At 47.9% G+C, this 23,364-nt stretch overlaps 1 protein-coding gene across 5 annotated transcripts in view; it reads right to left on the reverse strand.

Moving 5' to 3' along the window:
* naf1 (nuclear assembly factor 1 homolog (S. cerevisiae)) overlaps positions 1-23,364 on the reverse strand; it is a 296,506-nt gene that overhangs the window by 200,367 nt on the left and 72,775 nt on the right. The gene's annotated exons all lie outside the window — the stretch shown is intronic.

The following is a 23,364-nucleotide window of genomic DNA, read 5'->3' on the forward strand; positions in this document are numbered from 1 at the left end:
GTGCCAAGTACCCTGGCAGCTGCCATGACTCCTTCATACTGCGCCAGTCTACTGTGCCTCCGCTATTCAGTCCACCAAACGAACTTCAAGGATGGCTACTTGGAGACCAGGGATATCCCCTGCGCTCTAGGCTAATGACGCCGTTGAGGAGACCAGCCAACGAAGCTGAGGAGCGCTACAACTCCAGCCACATTTCCATCAGATGCATTATCGAGCAATCCATCGGATTGCTGAAGATGCGGTTCAGATGCCTTGATAGATCAGGTGGAGCCCTACAGTACTCATCAGCCAGGGTCTCCAAAATCGTCGTGGTATGCTGTGTGCTTCACAACATGGCACAGTGTCGTGGCTTGCCGAGTCCGCAGGACCAAGAGGCTCCTCACAGAGCCGCCTCGGATGAGGATGATGCTGAGGAGGAGGAGGAGGAGGACGGAAACGAGCATCCTGCAGGGGCCCGTCAACCAGTGGCACCAGTGCGCGAGAACATTGCTGGGCGGAATGCAAAGAACGCACGCATCCTGGGCAGATTTGCATAGCCTGGTACATCAAACACTGCAGCCTCACTGCTTCTTAACTGACCATGGACAGTGGCCCATGCCTGCACATTCCTACCTATTTGACCAGCTTGCTGACATCTGCAAGTTATCCTAAGGCCTCTATGTGATATCCCCATTCGCCAAATGACAGACGCCATAACTGCAGCAGTTGCCACCAGATTTTTAATGTACAGGAAACTGATGGCATTAAAACTATTTACAAGACTTTTCACCCAAGTGACTACCCTTGTGATTAGTGGTGCTTTATTTTTCTCTTACGAGTGCTCCTACATAGTGGTACCCCTGTGGCTTCAGCAGATGTGGAGGCCCCTTGCTCACTTTCCTGCTGCGCCTGTCTCGACACCTTTGGCGGGTGTCCTCTGGGGTGGCGAGCCTGTGAGGGCTCGCCAGCAGTCTGCTGCTCCTGCGGCTGTACAGGGCTTGAGACTCCTAGCTCACTGGGGTGTGGACTCCGGCGGGGCTCTGAAGTGGCATGGAAGCGTGAGCGTGTGGAGAGGAGCCCCCACTTCCTTGAGGTGTGCCAACAACCTCCCTCTCATGGGTCAGCTCCCCCTCAGTGCCTGCAAGTGGCTGGAGAGCACCTTGCTGCACATCAGGGGGGCCATGGGGACCCGTCTCTGCACAGGAAGCCCTGCTCAGAGGGACTTCCATGAAGGTCTGGTTTCGGTGCTCAATAGATGCCCATCGCTCCTCAAGAGATGCCATTCTATTCTGAGCACTCACCATGTTTTCGATACCCTGGCGACTAAGCTCCTCCATGGCCTCAGCCCTCCTCTCCTCGGCCACAGCCCTCCTCGCCTCGGCGGTAGCCAGCCTTACCACGGAGGTAGCCATCCTTTCCGTGGTGATGCTTTCATGCGCCAATGACTCCAATAAGGCTCTACTCATGCTCGCCATGGACTCCTCCATTCACTCCACACTCACAGCGACCCTGGAGACAAAACCTGCCAGAGACTCCTGCATCTGTGCATGGAGATCCATCACCTCCTCTCTTGCGGATGGACCCAGAGGCATAGGGTCAACATGCAGCTGAGCTGAGCTGGCAGAGGCCTGCGCCCGACGAGGACTCTCCACTGCTGTCCCTGTCTCCACACTCTGCTGATGCTCACTTGTGAAACACCAGGTGACAACACTACTCTATGTCCCAAAGGTCCCACCGAGGTGTGAGTGTCTGCGCTGGTGCTGGGTGCGCTTACTTCTGCTGACGCTGCGCCCTCAGAGGCTGGAGCTTCCTCGGAGGAGTCCAGCTGCAAAGCCTCTTCCTCCTCGGCAGTGGCGACAGGGGCTCCAGATGATCCTGTGGGGGAGTAAAGGAAAGAGTTAGAGATGTGATGCCAAGGCTACTTGCACATTGGATTTGGCAGATGCTCATAAGTCCAAATGATGTGGCTTCAGAATCATATCAGCAACTCATGCTATGTCAATGAGAGAGATGGGAAACTATTCTGTCACCAGCTTGCAGGCTTGCTCCTGTCTCTCCTGCCCCAGCTTCCACAGGCACATCAGCCCCAGCAATCTCCATCACTGCTTCCTCCCAGGGGGTCAAGTGGGCGAATGAGGGTGGTCCTCCTCCAGTCCTCGATCGCTCTCTCCTATTGTGAGCTCTCTTTTCCTGCAATGAAGGAGACAAGTGGAGTTTGAGTGAGAGTGCAGGAGTGAGTGTAGAGATTGCATAGCATAGATACTTAGGAGACAAAGATGGTGTGAGGCTGCAAGACCAAGGGCCCTCCCTGTGTGTTGTCAGTTGTGTTCCAAGCATCAGAGTGAGAGGCAGTGTGAAGGCTGTATGGTAGAATAGTTATGTGAATGTGAGCATAGAGAGATAGGGAATGGGTAAGGGTGCATGGATGTGACTGTGAAGTGGGATGTGGAGGAAGAGATTGCTGAAGCTGAGTGCTGTCGGGGAAAGGCAATGGGGATCAGGTTGAGGGTGATGGAAACCTCATACTTACTTTTCCTGTACGGTGAAGGTCATGGGAGTGCTTCCTGCACTATATCCAGGTCCGACGGGCGACTCCCTGAGAGTTCAGCTCTGCAGCCACCTCCATTCAGGCAGCCCTGGTCTCTTTGGGAGGCCTCTTCCTCCCTGAGCTAGGGAAGAGGACCTCCCTGTGGGCCCTTACCCCATCCACCAATGTCTGGAGTGACGTCTCGTCGAATTTGGCGGCAGCTCGGGCTCTGCCGCTGGCAGCAGCTGGTGCAGGCTCCTCTGCCATTCTGCAAGACTGGTTGGGAAGCCTGCAGAGGTTGAGAAGCTTGCTGGACACTTTAAAAGCACCACGAATGATGACATCATACTGTGGGGCTTTCAGACTGGAAATGGACAATTAGCAAGGGTGCCCACACGCTGGAAATAAATTGGCCAATTGAGGGAAAATTGCGTGCAGCTGGCTGACCCATTTAGATTCGGGTCGGAACCCGACATTCGGGGAACCTGACAATTCCCCGCACCTTCGGGAAAATCGGGGCCAACGTTTCAGGTCGGTGACCTTTCGTCATGTTCTGTTTCTCTCCACAGATGCTGCTTGACCTGCTGAGTATTTCTCGTACTTTGTGTTTATTCCCTATTCTAGTTATATTGTGCATGAAACACTCTCGTTGGACTTCATCCTTCGTGTAATAATGGTGAGTTTATGTACCTAGTTACCAATTCAATAACCGGTGGAAACACTCACTATTCACCCTCTCAAAATCTATGATAAACTCAAAAACAGGGAATTAATCTGTAGAAGATGGTATCATCAGCAAAAAAATTATGTTTCTTGGCATCTCCAGCTTCACTAATGAAGGTGAGGAGCAGGCTGTGGCAAGCATGGTTTCCTGAGGGACCCTGTGTAGGTGTTGTAACATGAACATCATTTGTCTTGTCTGATGTTTTACCCTCAAGAACATTACATATCCCAGTTCAATAATCCACCAAATAAACCACAAAGGCTGGTTCTCAGAACTTTACTTCTAAAATGAGCTAGAGATACCTAGTGTCAGAAATCAATTGCAGGAAAAATATCAGGAAGAAACACTCATCAAATTCTGCTTAGGATTAAAGGGAGTACCACTGCACTGGTAATTAATTTTTTTTCTCTCAACCATCTTAAAACAACAGTTCACTGCACTTTACAACAAATCTAGAAAATCAATTCTGTGAGTAGCTTCCTACATGTTGCCTTCTGCCACAAAAGGACACAAAGTAGCAGTCTCAAAAGATTAGGCTTTATTTGCAACTGTGCCATTATTCCAAGCAAAATCTTTATGGTGCAGGCTACTCTCAGCATGGTGGTAGATCTTGCAAATATCAAATGACCCAAGGAGATATTGCTGAATATGTAGTGAACTTGCCCCAGGAATTTGCATTGCTGCTGCAGTTTCTGCGTTTAACATAAACCAAGATGGTGAACTGCTGCTCCAAGTGCCTCAAGAAACTTTTGTCCTTCAAACTTTGTATAAAAAAAAACAAACAGGAATGTTGCATAAATTTCTATTTCTTTTGGGCAATCAATGATTCTCACTACAAATAACATTGCAGTTATACTGTCACTGAACTGCTACAGTGCTATGTGATTGACTTGGTCTGTCTTTAGTAGTAACAAACTTGCACTTATATAGCACATTTAAAGTAGAAACACCCCTTGGCGCTTCACAGAGGCGTAATCAAAAAGAATCAGATATCCTCAAGACTCCGCATAGTAGACTTCACACGTGACTTCACTTCTACTTAAATGGCAAAAAGGAATAGAAGATATAGCAGAGCATATTTACTTGAGTAATGTTAATTTGGGGTACACCTCAACAAAGGGATTTATCTCAATTTAAAATAAACTTATGAATTATAATTAACTATTCTAAATGATTCCACTGTAATGACTCATCCAAACAGAGTAAAAACTAGTCAGTCCTATGCAGATCTTTTAAAAAAAAGGCTTACGGCCAAAAAAATGATCTTGGCCCGGAATTTGCAGTCAGCAGCAAAGGAACACCGTTCGTTGTTCACCTTGCTGACAGAAAGACTTGCATTTATATAACGCACTTCACGACCACCGGATGTCTCAAAGCGCTTTGCAGCCAATGAAGTACTTTTGAAGTGTAGTCACTGTTGTAATGTAGGAAACGCGGCAGCCAATTTGCACACAGCAAACTCCCACAAACATTATCTGTGATAATGACCAGATAATCTGTTTGAGGGAAAAATATTGGCCAGGACACCGGGAATAACTCCACTGCTCTTCTTCAAAATAGTACCATGGGATCTTTATGTCCACCTGAGAGCGCAGACGGGGCCTCGGTTTAGCATCTCATCCAAAAGACAGCAGCTCTGACCATGCAGCACTCCCCCAGTACTGCACTGGAGTATCAGCCTAGATTTTTGTGCTCAAGTTCCTGGAGTGGGACTTAAACCCAGAACCTTCTGACTCAGAGGGAAGCGTGCTACCCACTGAGCCACATCTGACACTTAAGCGGCCAGCTGCCCACAAAGTATTCTTGGGCTTTAGAGTGCAGATTTGCTCTAATCCACCGTCTGATCCAACACTGCGCCCACGACAAGGGATCTGTGGCGTCTGTGAGCATGTCAAGAGACAGCAAGGCTCTTCAACCAATCAGACTGAAGAAACCTCACTGGGACACGCAGAGTCTAAACCAGGAAGTATAAAGCAGGAAATATTAGATTCACGTACAGAAAACAAAATAAAGATTGGGAAATACAGATGGGATTAACGGAGAGAGATAAAAGAGACAGACAAAAAAAGTAAAAAAATTTCAGAGCCAGAGAGATTGCTTGAAAATAATTATCACTTATCACAACGTTAAAATCTCACTTACTCTTGAATGCATCAGCCCTAACATTTTCTGCCGTCTTTAGCGTGGAACTAGTGGGCAAGTTCCCGCCGTTGAATTCATTTCAGTGCCGAGTCTATTGGCGAGGACTGCAACAGCGCACCATGGAGGAGCGGGATATCTCTGACAGCAACTTCCGGTTTTCCACATTTAACTGCATGCGTGGATGCCAAAACTTGCCATCCGATATATCCAGTTAGAAATGGTGAGCGCCGTTAGTGTCGCCATTATTCTTATTGCAAAATCTGGCCCCTTGTCTTTTTTCTTTCAATGCTGCGTAGATTTACAGCATTGAAGTCGTTGTTCAGCATCATTTCTGGCATAAGAAACGTGCTCCATGGAATTACACACCCTAGAATTATGTCTAAAACGAAGGGTCTTCTCTTCAATGGAATTCTTCTACAGGACTCACTTGTTGCTCCAAGGGACCACTAAACTGAAAAGGGAACGATACTGTGGCTCTTTTAGAATGTACAAAGGTCCAAGAATGGAATACAGCTATCTTCATTCATCAAGCTTTCTTGCACTGGTCTTTCAAAATGTCAAGAATATCCAGGAGGAGATTTATGTTAAGAGTATATTAGCGGTGTTTAGATACGCTGGCTGCTGTCACAATTCTGAGGGAAGTCAGTTAGGTAATTATGGTCACCGTTTTGAATTGCTCTACTCTGCTGTCTTGATTAAAGACAGACTTGTTATTTTCTTTAACTGGTCCATTGGGAAAGACAAGGTCAGTGAATACCTTGATGATATGGCACCCGGAAAGTTCCATCATTCGTTTATTCAACGCCTGGTATGGTTTACTCTGAAATTGATTTTAATCCAAATTTCAAAGCCTTTAATTCCAATGTTACTCGGTGTGTCTCTTGGTGTAATATATATTTTAGATCATGTCCTAATTGTTTTAACCTTGCCCCAGATAGCTTTCAAAATCATTCCAGGCTTAGAGACAGAATGAATTGTTACAAGATCAACTTTGATCTGTAAAATTCTGAAACCTGACAGTTAATTATACCAAATTTAAAAGTTACTAAATCCTCAATTGGGTAGTGATTTAGGACTCAGGCAGGACAGCAGAGAGAGGTAAAGAAAAAAAGAAAAATTCACTTCCTATGCATGTCATGAAGTTAAAGTTACTTATAAAATGGTGCATAATTTTAAATTAAGGTTATACATATGGTCACAATCCCAAGCAACTGTTCAAGGGCCATTTTCACAAATGTTTCAACACGTTTTACTATAAAGTACTGAATCTATGAGCACATTTCCTCATACCTCAATTGTCTCATCTCAGGGAACTGATTTGGTGGCGAACAGCCAATTCATCACAAAAGGAAACTTATTTTAGCAGTAACCTTGGCCACTCACGCAGTAGGCTCGAGGGGCCAAGTGGCCTATTCCTGCTCCTATTTATGTTCTCAACACACAACTCCAAGTAATGGCTATAAAATGGATTGAGGAACAAGTAATTTATATACAAGAGCATTTATATATAGCCCCTTCAGCATAGAAAAATGTTTCATATTACTTCCCAGAGGTGCAATTTGACAAAAATGAATGCCAATCCAAGGTAGGATATATTAGATGGGGTGAGTAAAAGCTTGGTCAGAGGTGGGTTTTAAGGAAGGTTTTAAAAGATGAGAAGGTGCTGAGAGGCTTAGGGAGGGAGTTCCAGAGCATAGGCAAGGTCACCAATGGTGGGGTGAATGGAGGGGGGCTGCACAAGAGGTCACAGTCAAAGGAATGCAGTGTTCAGGGGTGTGAAGGGCTGGATGAGGTTGCAGAGATAGCGAACGACATGAAAGGATTCAAACACAAGGATGGGAATTTTAAATTGAGGTGTTGGAGAACTGGGACCCAATGTAGATCTGCAAAGATGGGAGAGAGGGACTTGGCGTGGGACAGACAGCAGAGTTTTGGATGAGCTGATGTTTATGGAAATGTGGACAGTGGCGTGGCCAACAAGCATGACGCAGAGGAGGCTAACCATAAGTGACTACAAGTCACTGAGAAGCAAGTGGTTACCCATATAGAAACAGTACAGGTAGTAATATTAAGCAAGCGATGAATGTGGGGAATTCTGTAGTCCGGGGTGGGGTGTAGTTTCTTTTGTAGATGTGACCCAGAGGCCTCAAAGGTATGTTGCTTCCCAGGTGCCAGGGTTCGAGACATCACGACGCAAATACAAAAGGTTCTGGAATGGGAGGGCAGTATCTTCAGTCTTTCCAATGTTTAATTGGAGGAGATTGCAGCTCATCAAAGACTGGATATCAGACAAGTAGTCTGACAATAGAAGAACTGGAAGGGTTGAGACAGAGCTTTGAGTACAGAGCTCAGTGAGAACAAGAGTTGCGTGAATTGCAAACAGAGTGAGGACTTTAAAAAAAGGGTATTTGCTGAGAGTGGGAATAAGATGTGGAGAGGGAAGGAAGTGCGAAGTAATTTAAACCAAAGGGCAACAGTATATAAGTAAATATATCAATAAATAAATCAGTAATTATTAGATCTGAGGGGATAAAATTTAAATAAACTAACTTGAGGATATCAACATTAAGGATCCCAATTGCATTAAATAAAATTCTGGCTATAAAATAAGTAATTAATAGGAATCACGGTGAAACTAAAGTAAGAGGCATATAGGCCTAGAAATTCAGTGGGCTGCGCCACCCGTTAGCGCCCTAAGAGGACACTTAGTGGGTTGTACGCCACTGGCCACGCCTCCCGCTAAATTTAGCGGGACGCTAATGGCGGCGCTAGCCGTTAGCACTGTGCTGCTACCAATGACGTCATCGGTGTGCGCAGCACCCCGCTACCGCCCCAATCGCGAAATTTAGTAGCGCCCCCTGTTTTAACGCCGGTCGCAATTTGCGACCAGTTCAGGGGGGCCTACCTGCAGTGGTAGAGACGCTGAGGTGCGGGGCGGCCATTTTTTTTGCTGGCCGCCTGCCAGCACCTCTCCGCGCCGCCGTCCCCGACCTCCTGAGCCCCCCCACCCCACGGAGTGCCGGCTGTGTCCCAAGAGCCCGGCACTTCTCCTCGGTGCCGGGCTCTTTTGCCGGCACTCGCGCTCTGAGCGCGCTGCAGCAGGCCCCTCCCCTTTGAGGGGAGGAAGGCCTGCAGCACCGTAGCGCGCCGTGCCGCAGCGTGTGGCGCTGCGGCACGTTGCGCTGCAATCTTCAGTTGCAGCGCCCCAAGAGGGATGTGGGGCGCCTCGAGTAGTGCCGCGCTTCCCTCTGGGGCGCTGAAAGTGAATTTGCGGCGGGCGGCCGCGACTACTTCCGGGGCGGTACATCCGGCACCCTGGCAACCCAAACGGGGCGCCACTGAATTTCTAGGCCATAGTCTCATAACATAGGTAGATAGACTTATAAGAAAATGATGGGACATCCGAAACCCATTGCTATGTTGGAACTCCAGGATGCTTGAGGTGCCCCGAATAATCCCTTGCGCAGGAAGTGCCTCCAGCTGCTCGAACTCAAGCTCAGGGTTTCTGAGCTTCAGGAGCGGTTGGAGTCACTGCAGGGCATACGGGAGGCTGAGAATTTCCTGGATCGTGCATTCTACCCCGCAGCCACAGATTATTCAGGGGGATAGTACGTGGGTGGCAATTTGACAGGGTAGGAAGAGAAAGGCAGTGCAGGAATACTCAGTGTGGCACTCAAACCAGTTTTCAGACACCTCGGGGAGTGCAGTTTAGAGCAGATCCACAACATCGTGGGGCAAATGAGTGCACCGGGGTGGGGGGGAGGGGGCGGGAAGGACACAGCAAAGTGTAGAAATGCAGTTGTCATAGAGGATTCGATTGTCAGGGGATACACAGGCAGTTCTACAACCACCGACGCAAATCTCACATGGTATGATTCCCTGATGCCAGAATAAAGGGCATCACTGAATGGGTGCAGAACATTTTGCGGGGGAAGGGAAACAGCCAGAAGTCATGGTCCCTGTTGAAACCAATGATATAGAGGAAAAGAGTTAAGATCCTACAGAGTTTCAGCAGCTAGGGAGGAAGTTAAACAGCAGGACCTCAAAGGTAGTAATCTCTGGAGTGCTCCCAGTATCACATGCTAGTGAACATAGGGGCAAGTAATATAAGACAGATTAAAGTGTGGCTGGAGAAATATTGCAGGAGGGAGGGCTTCGGATTCCTCGAGAATTGGGACCAGTTCTGGAGCAGGAGGAACCTGTGCAAGATGAATGGGTTGTACTTCAACAGGGCTGGAACCAATGCCCTCACGGGCAGGTTAACTAGTGCTGTGGGAGAGGAGAACTAGGAGGAAGCATTGGAGAAAAGATACAAGGTGCAATTATAATATAGTGGCAATAACTGAGAACTGGTTCAAACAAGAGGAGGAATGAGGACTTAATATCCCTGGCTGCAATGTATTCAGGAAAGTCGGGCAGGAAATAAAAAGGGGGTGGCAGCACTGATCAAAGTTACTGGCCCAGATTTTGTGGTCAGTGGCAAACGACCGGTGCTCGCCGTTCATTATGCTTACAGCTGCCCACAGACTTTTAGTGGGCTTTTGCGCGGTCCCTTGCGGTAATTAGAGAACCATTTCAGCACGGTGCCCTCTATAGTGGATCTCAGACCGGTCTGAATAGGGCAAGCAAAAGCGTATCTCTTCAACCAATCAGATTGATAAATCCTTACTGAGGCACGCAGAGTCTAAGCCAGGAAGTGCAATTTAGAATATTTAATTCAATGCAAAATCATGAACAGAAAGCAAAATAAAGAAAGGGAAAGAAAGATGGAATTAAGAGATTTAAAAAAAGAAAAAGTAAAACACATTTTTTTGATTTTAATTAAGTTTTTTTTAAATCTCCAATAATTAAAATATGATGGAATACAACTCCATACCTGTAAAAGTTCATTTTCAGTACCAGGTTGTTTGGTAATAATCATGACTTATCACGCCGTTAAAAATTCACTTATACTTGAATGAACAAGTCCTGACTTTTTCTTGCATGTTTAGTGGGTATCTAGTGGGCAAGTACCGCAACTTCATGTCCTTCGTGTGTTTGAATGCCGAATCTCTCAGCGAGATACCGGTGTAGCAAAGCTTGTGCAGGAGCAGGGCAACTCAGACAGCAACTTCCTGATTTCTGCATTTAACTGCCCACGTGCAATTCTGCGCACCACACTTTAGAAAGCAAGTTAAGGCATTAGAGAGGGTGCAGAGGAGATTTACTAGAATAGTACCAGGGATGAAGGACTTCAGTTACATGGAAAGACTAGAGAAACTTGTGTTGTTCTCCTTAGAGCAGAGATGGTTAAGGGAAGATTTGATAGGTGTTCAAAATCATGAACGGGTTTGATAGCGTAAATAAGGAGAAACTGTTTCCAGTGACAGAAGGGTCAGTAACCGAAGGACACGATTTAAGGTAATTAGCAAAAGAACTAAAGGTGATGAGGAAAAAATGTTTGCACAGCGAGTGGTGATCTTGAATGCACTGACTGAAACGATGGTGGAAGCAGATACAATAACAACTTTCAAAAGGCAATTGGATAAATACTTCAAGGGTACAAATTTGCAGGGCTTTGGGGAAAGAGCACAGGAGTGGAACTAGTTGGATAACTCTTTCAAAGAGGCAGCACAAGCACAATGGGCTGAATGGCCTCCTTCTGTGCTGTATCATTGTATGGTTCTAGATGGTGGAGAAGCAAAGATAGGTGTTGTAGTGTATGTACCCGTCTATCTTTAAGGGAACTATTGAATGTAACCGTTCACCTTTAAGGGAACTACTTTAGGTGTGGCACTATTTGTTTGGCTTCTGTATACTGTAATACCGATAGTGACCACACCAGTATATAAGTGTTGTGGCATGATTGCTGGGGCAGATTCGCCCGGACCTTCGAATAGTAAAGACCTGTTTGTTTGTTACTTCTGAAGTCTGTGTATTTATTAACTGCACAACCCACAGACTTTACAGTGGCGACGAGTCCAATCGTACCCTGCGGCAAGACTACCAAAAGCAACGAAGAGCGTCGAAGAGAGACAACCGCCCTCGTCGTGCTACCAAAAGAAAACACGAGGCTGCAACAACAGAAAGCAGGAAGACTAACAACAAAAGCTGTATCAGCAACAGGCACCGACTACCCTTCTGCCACGGTGCGGAGTGAGCCGACCAGCAAGAAACAAGGCGGCCGACGAAACTGTGAGTATGGGAAGGTGTAGAAGTATCCGGAGGATAAGGGCAGAGCACTCGACCTCGGTCGAGGGGGAGCTGTGCCGGCCAAAAGTCGGGTCCAACGGCGTCGGGTGACAGCCGGACCGCGATCGGCGGGAAAACTCCAGGCAGCGACCGCAGCCACGAAGCGCTGAGCCTGCGAGTAGGCGCGGGAAGAGAAACCCAGCCGCAGCCGGGGAGGGAAACACCGGTCTGCGAGAGGGCTGGGGAGGCGAACGGGAACCGTGCGGGTGAGAGCCGGGTGCGGAGAGACTGCGAGGAGCCAGTCCAGCGGCTGAGCTGTTCTCCACCAACGGGGTACCCAGGGCCGGTAGCACCGAACGTGCGGGTGAGAGAGCGACAGAGCCGGGTACGGAGAGAGAGACTGCGCGAGAGCCAGTCCAGCGGCTGAACTGTCCTCCGTTAACGGGGTGTACCCAGCGCCGGTAGAGCCGTGCGGGCGGGAGGAAAAGACATAGCCGAGTAAGGGGAGCTGTGCGGTAGCCAGCCAGCGGCTGAACCTGTCCGCTGTGGGGGAAGCGTACCTTCCACCGGGAAGAAACGCGGGAAGCCGCCATTAGGCGGAGAAGACGCCAGAAGCGGGAAACCGCCATTGAAGTGGGCGGGGAGAGAAGGAAAGAGCGGGAAACCGCCGATTTCGCGGGAAAACCGCCATCTTAGAAACAAACAAATAAATAAGAATACTTAAAGAAATACTGGTGCTGCTCCCAAGGGAAGAAAGATGCCTAAGCGAGGGAATATTAACGACTTTAATTCTGAAATAGAAGACTGGGCCACGTACGTGGAACGCATAGAGATCTATTGCGAAGCCAACAAAATAGAGGAAGACGACAAGGCGATAACATTGTTAAACTCGATGGGCGCAAAGACATACGGGCTCTTGAAGGATTTACTAGCACCAGCTAAACCGGCGGATCAGTCTTTCGAAGAGATTGTGGTTGTTCTGAAGGACCACTTGAACCCCACACCGTTGATGTTGGCGGAACGATTCAAATTCTATACAAGAACGCAACGGGAAGATGAAAACAACGCAGAATACTTGGTCGAACTGCGTAGGCTAGCGAAATACTGCCAGTTCGGAGGGAATCTGACAGAGGCACTGCGAGACAAGTTCGTAGGCGGATTGTCCAAGGAAGGGACGCAAAAGCGCCTACTCGAAGAGAACGACCTTACACTTGACAGGGCTGTCCTTATAGCCGCATCACACGAAGCCACAGCGAAAGGAATGGCGGAAATGCAACTAAAGGCGGCGGCGCTCGGGGTGGACCAAATTACCTCGAGTACAACAAAATGCTATCGTTGTGGGAAGACAACACACGACCAGAATCAATGCTGGTTTAAGAACCAAGAATGTAGGAAATGTGGCAAACTGGGTCACATCGCTAAGGTATGCTGGTCAGGGAAGAAGACCAACAACCAAAGGAAGCCATCACAAGAAAAGTACAAGGAGGTATACAAGGGGGCTGAGAAGAGTTCAGACGAACAGAATCCAGACTCAGATCCAAACGGCCAGGAGCTGGGTAGTCTGAGTATCCACCATGTGAGTAAGGAAGCTGACCTACAAACTATCTGGGTCATGCTAAAAATAGCTGGAGTCCAAGTGAAAATGGAGTTGGACACTGGATCAGCTGTATCAGTCATAAATCGAGGGGATTACCACCGGCTATTCTCACACATACCCTTAAGAGATACCAAGTTCGTATTGCAGACATACACGGGACATAAAGTATACCCCATGGGAAAAATAAGAGTCAAGGTGAGAGATAGGGGTAAAGAACACCCAAGAATGAACTTGCATGTACTACATGAGGGAGGACCACCACTTCTAGGACAGGAGTGGATCAAGAAAATAGACATGGAATGGCACTACCTACAAGCAATGACGAGTGAGGACTCGGTGCAGACAAGCAGCTCAGACTCTGAGCCGGAAGACGATAAGTCCAGCCCACGTATGAAAAACAAGGTTAACATGAACTCACTGACTAAGGTTGGAAAAACGATGGCGTGCATAAAGACAGAGAATTCTGAGTCTGTTCAAGTCACAGACATATGCATTACGGAGGAACACCGAGCTCGAACTCAACGTTATTTCAAAGTACGACAACAATTCGAACAATTAAGTTACCGTCTCGTACAAGAGATGAAAACAATGAAAAAGTTCTATGACACCGAATGGGAGAGTCTGGAAAGACAACAGAACCTGCTGGCTCAAGCAGAGAGCGACCATAGAGCCATCGTGACCAATTACTGATCACACCTCCCTTATGATGTTCAGGAGTTAGAATATTTGCATGATCTAAAGATACAGCATAAAGGCAAACCACGCTACACTGAGGATTTTGTTCTGCAATTGGAGACGGAGCTAGTGCAGGCAAGGTTAAGAGAAGCTGAATCGCAGTGTGCACTTAAAGAGATGCAGAAAAAAATTTTGGACATGGAAAAGAGAAACGCTTCTTTACCTGATGTGAATAATGTGGCCATGTTGCAAGAGGAGCTTATCACTCAGTTAAATGAAAATAAACGGAAAATGACTGAGATAGACTGCAAGAATAAAGAAGATTTGATGGCAGTGAGACTTCAAGAGGCAGATAGCATAGCAGCCTTGGCTGAACTCCAACAGGAAATTGCGAAAGAAGCAAATGAAGAGGAATCTTCAGGAAGCCGGGATTTTATTCCAGTTCTTCTCTACGACTCCTTACAAGCAGAGTGTGAGAAGTGGAAAGAACAGTATGAACAGGCCCAGGCTACAATTCTGGAGGGGATTAACTCGGCAACCTCCGAAAAGCTAGTTTCAGTAGAAGCATATGAACAACTAAAGGTTGAACATGAGCAAGAAGTCCAAAGGCTGCAGGAAATTCTTGATGAGCTCAAGGCCAAGACAGACTCATCGGTAGAAGTTCCATCCATAGATGAGAATTTAGAGGTGAAAGACATGGCAGAACATGAAAGACAAGATGTCCAAGAACTCATAAAAATATTGAAGGAAACCCAAGACAAATATGAGGCGGCAATGACCGAGGTTCAACGACTTGAAGAGCAGAGTCAACTGGGAATCCTTTCAGTGGAAGGGAAGGAAACTGTAAGAAACACAGAGACTGTAAGAATGGGCTCTGAACATGAGCTTGGGAGCATCAAGGCGCAACTTCTTCGAGCGCTTGAAACGAAAGTACAAGAGGAAAGGAAGGTGAAAGCATTGGAGGGAAAGGTGGATGAAATGGTGAAGACTCTGATCCACAGAGTCCCCGTGGAAGAGTTAACGGTCAGCCAACTCCTTCACATGCTGAGAGACAAGACTCCACAATGGGAACACGAGCTTCAATCTGCAAAGGGAAGGAATTCAGAGCTCCCAAAAGTTACGGAAATAACTGAGGTGGCAACACAGATTTTGTGTTACAGTTTACTCTATGAAGAGTTCGTTGAATCACGTCAATGTGAACAGAAGAATGTTGAAACAGCTGCTTCAGTAGAAGGATTAAATAGCCTGATACCGCAATCCCCGGTGGAAGGGAAGGTATTGAACTCACAAATGAGGTCAGTAGTGAAGGAATGGCAGACAACCCAGGAAGAGCGGGATGAATATGAATGCATGAAGAAGTCTTTTCAAGAAAGATGTCTAGGGAAGGAACCACCGTCAGCTAACATCCAGACGGGTGAGGAGGAAGAAGAAGGCTCTCTCGCTGGCCTAACTCAGGACGAACCCGAATATTACCATGACCTGTTGAGTGACACTGAATATTACGAGGATGTGGTCTGCCCAGCTTGTGATGAAAACTCCCAAAGTGCTGAAATCCGGAGGAAGCACTTAAGGTCTAAGGAACATAGAGAGTTGGTGGCGCTACAGCTGGCAGCCGAGAAAGGAGCTCCGAGAGTTTCAAAAAGGCAGAAAAGAAAAAGAAGCAGAAGATAATAACTGTCTAAAATATTAGCACTTCTACCATCTCAGGCGGGACACTACGAAAGGAGCTAACTTAGTTGAAAAACTGGAAAATGTCAAGACAGCCAGTTGGTTGTAAAAGTCCGCACTGCTGGTTCAACAGGACGAAAGTTCAAGCTGTTATGTCAAGAAAAAGGCTATGGAGGAGTCACGCTAACCAGGTGAACCGGCTACACCAAAGAAATGTTGTTCGGAACGAGTCAAGATCAGAGACTGAATCTATGAACTGTTTCCGCAGAGACTGAACCTGTGAACTGTTCCCACCGAGATTGTATCTGTCATTTGTTTTATATGACATTGACTCCACCGAGATTATATCTGTAATTTGTTTATAGGAAGTTGAAGATATGTATGTTTAACGGAGACTCTAAGTAATAAGCTAAAAAGGGAGGATTGTAGTGTATGTACCAGTCTATCTTTAAGGGAACTATTGAATGTAACCGTTCACCTTTAAGGGAACTACTTTAGGTGTGGCACTATTTGTTTGGCTTCTGTATACTGTAATACCGATAGTGACCACACCAGTATATAAGTGTTGTGGCATGATTGCTGGGGCAGATTCGCCCGGACCTTCGAATAGTAAAGACCTGTTTGTTTGTTACTTCTGAAGTCTGTGTATTTATTAACTGCACAACCCACAGACTTTACAGGTGTCACCAACGTACATATAGAAACTGACCACAAGTCTACCGATGATTTTGCCAAGGAGCTACATGTAGCTGAGGAACAGGAGGGGCCCAAGGATATATCCTTGGGAGACTCCAGAGTTAACCATGTGGGGGCAGGAAGAGAAGCTATTGCTAGAGATGCTCTGGCTGCAATTTGATAGGCAAGAGTGGAACCAAGTGAGGACAATTCCACTCAACAGAGCAGAGACTTTGGAGTAGAATGGCATGGTCAATCACATCAAAGGCTGCAGAGAGGATGACGAAGGAGAATACTGAAATAAATTAGGTCCACAAATTAAAAGGAAACGAAATATAATAGGTCTACATGCCAAGTCATACAGCAGGCATTTTAGAAGGATCAAATAATAAATGATAACTAGCAAACATTTTATTAATTTAAGAGTAAATTGATACTAACAATAAATATGCTAACCTACTCAAATGTTTACACTTTTCTCGTATAACAGATGTGTCAACAACTTTATATCAATTGCTTCCTCCCTTTGTGTCAAGAAAGCACCCAGACTTTTAAAGTTTGCCAATGAGGTTAATTAATGAAGCAACCGCAATTTACTTTTAATATACATGTACAAAAATTGAGATACAGTATTACACGCGTAATTCTCACATCACACACAAGGTAATACTTTTTGCAGAGATGATCTCACAACAGGGAGAAAACGGCACTGTGAAGAAAAAAAGCACCTCCGTCTGTACCCTCCTTCCTAAACCACAACGCCTATACTGGCTCATGGTATTTTCCCCCACAGCCCAGCCTCAGTTTAAGCTAGTCCTGGTCAGAAGTGACCTTCTCACTGCCATACCAAGTTACACCAGACCTCAACTCAAGACCCAGACCCAGCTTGCACACTCTGCTCTGAAACACCGACTGGAGGCATTTTTTCCCCACCGCGCAAATCTCACTTTTAGCCGGATTTGATTTTTTTTTCAAATTCCTTTCTCCCACATCTTTCCCCCTCGCTCGTTATAAGTAAAATGAAACTTCTAAAAATTGAACATGTAAATTTAAAAAAAAACACAAAACCTGCCATTAACTCATCTATTTTGTCTTCTACTTGTTGCAACAATTAAATTGCACATACTTGCCGAGGCTCAAACCTCGAATCCTGGCTACATCAACCCCTGGATGCATCTAAAATATTTTTCATTAAGTCATCACGAGGCCCTGGAATTGTCACAAACAACCAGACTACAATTCATAGGAATAAATACACACTGTGCCTCGACCAAAATGTACAAGCATATTAAAAGGGAAAAAATCTCACCACCCCGATTCCCATGCCAGGAAGAGGTTGTGCCCTTGCACTTTTCAGTGCCACTAGTCACTGCTCCCCTCCCGACCTGACCCAAGTCTGAAATGTGTAGCTGATCAGAATGCTTTTTGATAAAATTCCAAGAATTACAGCCAAACCACTGTTCGCTTGATGTGCCTGATGCGAGTCTGAAGCTATCCTCAGATATAAAATCAAAAATAATGAAACCTACAAAACTATTACTTGCATATTATATAAAAAATAAACAAATGCGGCAAAAAAAATAACCTTCATTAAATGATGCTATTAACAACTGTGATTGCTGTACTTGGTTTCCAAACAGCACAATTTTGATATAAAATCTTCACCAGGTTTCATGAAAATCTATTCAATCAAGTTTTCCCCTCATTTCATGTTTTGTTGCTGCATGAAAACTAGATGCAAATATGTTTTTACCTTTGCAGAAATATGATCGAGCATCTCAACATACAAATCAAACATACAATAAAATCGTACATCGCTTCAAAAATGCTTTGTAAAAGATAAAAAAGCCTTAAAAAAGGGAGAAGTAGATAAAAATGGAAAAAAGGGTACAATTTCTGTTGTAGTAAACAGACAAATTAGACAAGAAATGTTGGGAGAACACTAAGCGATAACCAAAGTTATAGACAACAGAAAAAGAATGGAGACAGAAATACTGGGAGATACTCACACACAGTGAAATGCATACAAAGACATGGTCAGATACATTTCGATCGAGGCAGAATAACACTGACTGGGCACAAATAATAATGTGCCAGAATTAACAGACAGTGACATGTACTGCCAGGTATAGAGAGTGAGAGAGACAGACAGTGAAACAGAGAAAGACATACAGAGATGGTGAATCATATGAAGGCAGAGTGAGACAGATGTAAACACATGGACACAGAGTGAAACAAACATACATATACAGAGGCAGAGAGAGGGATATATATACATAGTTCTGGCTCTGGCACACAGTGTGAGCTTCTCACAAAAAGCTATTGTGTGTGTGGAACTGGCATGGATCAGATGGACATTAAGCAGCAAATCAGAGGCAATTTCAGAGAACTCGATCTTTCATCTCCGTGTTTCCACTCGCTTACGACAGCCAGTTATGTAGGTACGGAGCTAGAAGATAACTTGTCAATATCCCGGATGGCAAATAGGTTCGTGGACACTGGTTCATGGAGCCTAGTACAAGCACTATGTGCAAGTTTTCCTCCATTATCATTTTCTTTACACTTCTCATACTTCTCCCAAATGCTTCTTCTGCCCACAGGTGCAGAGCACACCAACTTCTTTCTTGAACATGCTTCTCATAGTACTACAGCCTTGCGCAATTCCACACACTATCTAGGTGCAAGATCAACCACCCTATTCATATTCAGAGACAAAGACCCTCCAATGGAAATCTTGAAAGGAGGGGCACACAGTAATAACTTTCTAGCTCTGAACATGTGCACTGTGTGGTAAACCACTTTTATCGTTCACTATCGTTACACTATAGTTATCACTGTTATATCGTTACTCTATGGTTATCACTGTTCACACTGTTGTATCACTATACGAGGTCGCCTCTTGTCACGCTGTTATACCTGGGCTGACCACTGCTGACTCCGCCCATGGCTCCACCTACCTGCCCAGGTATAAAGGTGGTCGACTGGCTGGCATTCCTCCTTGTTGGATCCGATCACCCACGAGGGTGGGCTCTGTTATTTAGCCAATAAAAACCTATAGTTACTTTCTTAACTCGTCGCTTTTCATTGGATGAATTGATAGGTATATCAATTTTATTGGCTAAATTTTAAAATGTCATTACTTGAGCAGCCAAACGACCAGCCAGACGCCCAGCTACAACAGCCACAGCAGCCGGCCTGGCTGCGAGCCCTCCGACCACCGTACCTGGATCTAAACCCACAGGCAGCAAACTCAGCCCTCGACTTCGAACACTGGCTGAGCTGTTTCGAATCCTACCTGGGAGAATCCGGCGTGCCTCAGAGATCCAAGCTAAGAGTTCTGACCGCCCAAGTGAGCCCTAAAGTATTCGCACTCATCCGGGACCTTACTACATACGAGGCCGCCATCAACCTGCTGAAACAACAGTACCAGAGCCCAGTAAATTCCATGTATGCCAAACATCTCCTAAGATCCCGCCCGCAACAGCCAGGAGAGTCTGTAGATGAATTTTTACGGGCGCTACAAACACTCGGCAGGGACTGTGACTTTAAAGCGGTAACGGCGGCAGAAAATACTGAAGATAATATCCGCGATGCCTTCGTGAAAGGCCTGCGGTCCGACTACTCACGGCAAAGACTGCTTGAAGCAAAGGACCTCGACCTGAACACAGCTGCAGCCCTCGCTCGCTCCCTAGAAGTGGCCCATCGGGACCTCGAGGCGTACTCCAGGTACTGTAATTCGCGACCCTGGGACTCGGGACCGACCCCGACCGCAATACCCCTCGCAGCGCCACCCCTGGGACCTACCTCAGCGTCGGCGTCCCGGACCCGATCGGGACCGCCACCCCCGGTACCGGCAGCGACATCGGAGCCCTGCGATCGGGCCGCCGGCTGCTTCTTCTGCGGCCAGGCGAAACACCCGAGGGCGCGCTGCCCAGCGAGAAACGCGACGTGCTCAAGCTGCCTGAAGAAAGGCCACTTTGCTAAGGCCTGCAGAGGGAGATCAACAGAGGCCAGCAGTGCCTCATGCGAGTTGTGGGGGCGGCCATCTTCCATCAAGGCCACAGATGCCAGCATCCCCACGTGTGAGTTATGGGGGTGGCCATCTTTGATCCAGGCAACCTCGTGGGCGCCGCCATTTTACCCACCACACTCGACCGCCACCTTGCCTCCAGACCCGACCACCGCCTCACCCGCAGACTACAGCAGCTCGCTCAGCCATACACTAGCCTCCGTCACACTGGACCAAGCCCGCCCGCATCACCTGTCCAAGTCCATGATGGACATCAAAGTAAACGGCCGCGCCACGACCTGCCTGTTCGACAGCGGAAGCACGGAGAGTTTCATCCACCCAGACACGGTGAGCCACTACTCTCTCACTGTCCGGCCAACGCGCAACCGGATCTCGACGGCATCGAGGTCCCACGCCACAGACATCAGCGGCTACTGTGTTGTGACCCTGTCGGTTAAGGGCACGGAGTATAAAAATTTTAAACTCCTCGTCCTGCCCCAGCTCTGCGCTGCCGTCCTACTAGGGCTGGACTTCCAATCCCACCTCCAAAGTGTCACTCTAGCATACGGTGGACCCCTCCCCCCACTCACAGTCGACAACCAGCAGCTTTTAAACCGCCTACCGCGTAACACCTGCGGCCTATCCACCCTCAAGGTCCCGCCACCTTCCCTGTTCGCTAACCTCACCCCCGACTGCAAACCCGTCGCTACCAAGAGCAGGCGGTACAGCGCCGGGGACAGAGCTTTCATTAGCTTTGAGGTGCAGCGTCTCCTGAAGGAGGGCATCATCGAGGGGAGCACCAGCCCCTGGCGTGCCCAGGTCGTAGTCGTTAAGACCGGCAATAAAAACCGCCTGGTCATCGACTACAGCCAAACCATAAACCGGTACACCCAGCTGGACGCATACCCCCTTCCCCGCATATCTGATATGGTCAATCAGATTGCACAATACCGAGTATTCTCTACCATCGACCTTAAGTCGGCCTACCACCAACTCCCTATCTGCCCCGAGGACCACCAGTATACCGCCTTCGAGGCGAATGGCCGCCTCTACCACTTCCTTAGGGTTCCCTTCGGCGTCACCAACGGGGTTTCGGTCTTCCAAAGGGAGATGGACCGGATGGTTGACCAGAACGGGCTGCACGCCACGTTCCCCTATCTAGATAACGTCACCATCTGCGGCCGCGACCGGCAGGACCATGATGTTAATCTGGAAAGATTCCTCCGTACGGCCCAACGGCTGAACCTCACCTACAATAAGGAGAAATGTGTGTTTAACACCTCGCGCCTTGCCATCCTCGGCTGCGTAGTAGAGAACGGAGTCATCGGCCCCGATCCCGAAAGAATGCGCCCCCTCATGGAGTTACCCCTCCCCCACTGTCCAAAGGCGCTGAAGAGAACCCTGGGGCTCTTCGCCTACTATGCCCAATGGGTGCCCAATTATGCGGACAAAGCCAGACCCCTCATGAAGTCCACATCCTTCCCCCTTACGGAGGAAGCGTGCGCAGCCTTCTCCCTCATTAAGGGAGACATTGCTAAGGCCACTATGCACGCGGTGGATGAGTCCATCCCTTTCCAAGTGGAGAGCGATGCATCAGACTTCACCCTAGCCGCTACCCTTAACCAGGAGGGGAGACCGGTGGCCTTCTTCTCAAGGACCCTACAGGGCCCTGAGATCCGACACTCGTCGGTCGAGAAGGAGGCCCAGGCGATCGTGGAGGCTGTACGACGCTGGAGGCATTACCTGGCAGGCAAACGATTTACCCTCCTCACCGACCAGCGTTCGGTCGCTTTTATGTTTAATAACAAGCTGAGGGGCAAAATCAAGAACGACAAGATTTTGAGGTGGAGAATCGAGCTCTCCACCTACGATTATGATATCTTGTACCGGCCAGGTAAGCTGAACGAACCCCCTGATGCTCTTTCATGAATTACATGCGCCAACGCGCAAATTGATAGACTTCAGACCCTCCACAACGACCTCTGCCACCCCGGGGTCACCAGACTTTACCACTTCATTAAGGCCCGCAACCTGCCCTACTCCATCGAGGAGGTCAGGACCATGACCAGGAACTGCCAGACCTGTGCCGAGTGCAAACCGCATTTCTTTAGGCCGGACAGAGCAAGCCTGATCAAGGCCACCCGCCCCTTCGAGCGCTTGAGCATCGATTTTAAGGGGCCCCTCCCGTCCTCTGACCGTAATGTGTACTTCCTCAACATTGTTGATGAGTACTCCCGTTTCCCCTTTGCCTTCCCCTGCCCAGACATGACCAGTACCACGGTCATTAAATGCCTGAACGACCTCTTCGCCTTGTTCGGGTTCCCAAACTATATACATAGCGACCGGGGCTCCTCCTTCATGAGCGAGGAACTCAGTCAGTTCCTACTAGCGAGAGGTATCGCTGCAAGCAGGACCACCAGCTACAACCCCGAGGGAACGGCCAGGTGGAAAGAGAGAACGCGACTGTATGGAAGGCCGTCCTCTTAGCCTTAAAGTCTAAGGGCCTCCCAACCTCCCGCTGGCAGGAAGTCCTCCCGGCAGCGCTGCATTCCATCCGGTCACTACTTTGCACTGCCATTAACGCCACCCCCCATGAACGAATGTTTGTTTTCCCCAGGAAGTCGACTACAGGAACCACGCTACCAACCTGGCTGACCTCTCCGGGGCCCGTCTTGCTGCGAAAGCACATGAGGGCCCATAAAACGGACCCCCTGGTCGAGAGGGTGAACCTCCTGCACGCCAACCCCCAGTACGCCTATGTGGCATACCCAGACAGGCGGGAGGACACAGTCTCCTTACGAGACCTCGCACCCTCGGGCATTCCGGAGACACCACCTTTACCCCCCCCCACCACCCCCCCAATTCTAGCCCAGGTAGACGGCATGCCGGAACCCCACGAGCCTTCGCCGACCACGCAGACACCAGCATTAACACCGGATAATGCAACACCGCCGCTGCGACGATCAGAAAGGCTTACGAGGCCTCCGGACAGACTGACATACCAGAACTGGTAGTACACTTCACCCCGCCGGACTCAAATCTAAACAAGGGGTGAATGTGGTAAACCACTTTTATCGTTCACTATCGTTACACTATAGTTATCACTGTTATATCGTTACTCTATGGTTATCACTGTTCACACTGTTGTATCACTATACGAGGTCGCCTCTTGTCACGCTGTTATACCTGGGCTGACC

Source organism: Somniosus microcephalus, chromosome 2 (genome assembly GCF_052327205.1).
Source record: "Somniosus microcephalus isolate GS21.2 chromosome 2, FLI_Smic_1.0, whole genome shotgun sequence".
In the NCBI taxonomy this organism is placed as follows: Eukaryota; Metazoa; Chordata; class Chondrichthyes; order Squaliformes; family Somniosidae; genus Somniosus; species Somniosus microcephalus.